Below are 2,539 nucleotides of genomic sequence, written 5' to 3' on the forward strand. Positions count from 1 at the left end.
ACAGATCTTAGTAATGTCAGCTAGCAGGGCTGATGTAACCGCGGCGCTGCCTGGAGTTACAGCTGCCGGCCTCGGAGGGGAAGCCATGAGCAACGTACGTTTTCAAAAGAGACACGTTCAATACCTGCACTTCATAATGTATCACCCCCCAAAGCCCTGATTTAGTTTAGTTCAAGTAGAAACTTCAATAACATCAAAAGGTGGGAGGTTGTGGTTTCTGCACCAAGTGTTGCCTTTTGATCTTAATTAAGAGACGTTTGGCCCATTTGTTATACTTATTATGAATATCAATAGAAGATCAATGTGATTAAATAGTTTGCTAAATTGTTAACATGATTAAGCTACTCCAAGCTAGATCCTTTGGCCATGCCATTGTTTCTTCTGCATAAATCAAGGTTCGGGTACTTTTTCTTCTCTTCATTTTAGCTGAAGTTGCTACCACATTAAGATGAAGTCATAAATCATAACTAAAAGACACAAAATGGCCTCCTGCTATCTATATTCCCCCTACCCTCTCTGGACACACACACACACACACACACACACACACACACACACACACACACACACACACACACACACACACACACACACACACACACACACACACACACACACACACACACACAGCTCAGCTTTGGCCTCAAACCATCTTTCGACACAGAAAAAAACAAAAACAGACTTTCTGCTAATAATGTGGATAATTTAATAACCCTGCAGGACGCGGCTAATTTGCACCTAACCTCTCTGCAATGTCCCCTCACTGGTGTCCAGTCTTTAGCCATAGAGCAGTGTGCAGATGTAATCACACAAGTCTTCAGTAGCCGGTCTCCCTAATTAGCACCTTCAATTCAGGGCCGGGCGGTCTCATTAGAGCCGGTGTAGTGTTCGTCTGGAGGGAGAACGTGCATACTGAGCAGGGAACACTGCCTCCATGCATCCATCTGCAGCTCCACATTATCTCTGGAGAGCTTTGGGCTGCAAGATTTGATACATTTGTTAACCTACTACTGCAGTGAAGTATATGAAGAAGCTATGGCCTAGGAAGCCGAGAACAATCAGAAAACAATAACGCTTTGAAATGGGCTTATTCTGAAGCACACCGGGCACAAATGCACTTTAAAAAAAAGCTATTGTCATTTGTTTTATGAGGCAAATATCAGAGTTAAGTGAATCATCTGGTGAGCCCAGGAGACTTGTATTGAGGCTTTGGAAATCAAGCCAATAACCTCCTCCTGTTGAAGTATTCTGTTTCTACTCTTCTTTATTTTGGCTTAAAAATGCAATTTTCAGCACTTTTCAATCAGAGACGTTTTGGTGTCACTATAAATCATAAAAGCTAACTTGCGTACAGTAGATGTGTCTTCTATCAATTTAACACAGGCATTTATGTCTCGCTGCTGGTGTAAAAATAGTCCGCCTGCAAGGGTGGCACCTGTCCACTACCTTTGTCACACACACACCTGTTCAGAAGTCACACACAGATGCCACATAAACAAATCACACACACAGCGTCCACAATAATAGCAGCACGTTAAAACACCGTGCGCGTCTGTTTATAGAGGTCACTGTGTTCGTGATGCATGAGGACACACGCAATATGACTCGAGTGTAGCTTTACATTTGAAAGTAGAGATATTAATAAAAACAAAGCTATATATTCTTTAGTTCGGTAGGTCGTTAGCACAAATACAGCAGAGAGTATAGATATGAAACTGTAAACCTACTCTCAACACATTATAGAAACACAAATCTCTCCAATCTAATCAACCTTACTCTTAGCTTTAAACCCACATTTTAATAATAGTGGTGCACTGCACACACAGAGAGGGTAATGTGCGCCCTTCCCCCACGATGAGAACAAACGGCAGCTCCCAAAGTCAACAAAGCACAGGTCAGTAGTTATTAAAACACAGACACTCAACACAAAGGGCTCCCTGTTCTCGCTGCACATCTCACTTATTGGATTTTTTTAAAGCAATAAAGGTTCATTTCATCAGGTCTTTGAAAATAACACTGCACTGTTATATGTTTGTTACGGTTCTTTCATGTTTTGAGGTCTTGTATATAGCCCCAAATACTCTACATTCACATTGTTGGCTGACGTCCATATGATCATAGTCATTGGCTTCAAAGTCTCACGATGACATGGAGGAAAAGAGCAACATCAGCTGATCTGCCAGGGCTGCTCTACTCTTCCACTGTGCTCAAACTCAACCCTATCAAAACACATAACATCCATCTGAGGCAAAAAGAGGATGGCAACAACGTTCAAACATATATCAATTTAATATACCTCTATAGAAATATATATATCTATATATAATAGAAAAATATACCAAAAAGCGCCTGACATGTTTATTTCTATAGAGGTATATTAAATTGATATATGTTTGAACGTTGTTGCCANTGAGACAGGTAGCGCGCAAAAGTAAAAGTGGAACCGAGAGTGGTATGCTGCTGCTGCTGCGGCTTATATTCAGGTGCGCCTTATAGTCCGAAAATTACGGTATATTAAATTGATATATGTTTGAACGTT

The 2,539-nt window shown here is 41.1% G+C and overlaps 1 protein-coding gene across 1 annotated transcript in view; it reads right to left on the minus strand.

Annotated features, from left to right (window-relative positions):
* The window catches only part of LOC104958425 (serine/threonine-protein kinase D1-like), a 16,685-nt gene that overhangs the window by 2,675 nt on the left and 11,471 nt on the right, over positions 1-2,539 (minus strand). The window lies entirely within an intron of this gene.

Source organism: Notothenia coriiceps, unplaced genomic scaffold (genome assembly GCF_000735185.1).
Source record: "Notothenia coriiceps isolate Sejong01 unplaced genomic scaffold, NC01 NC01_scaffold00028799, whole genome shotgun sequence".
NCBI lineage: Eukaryota > Metazoa > Chordata > Actinopteri > Perciformes > Nototheniidae > Notothenia > Notothenia coriiceps.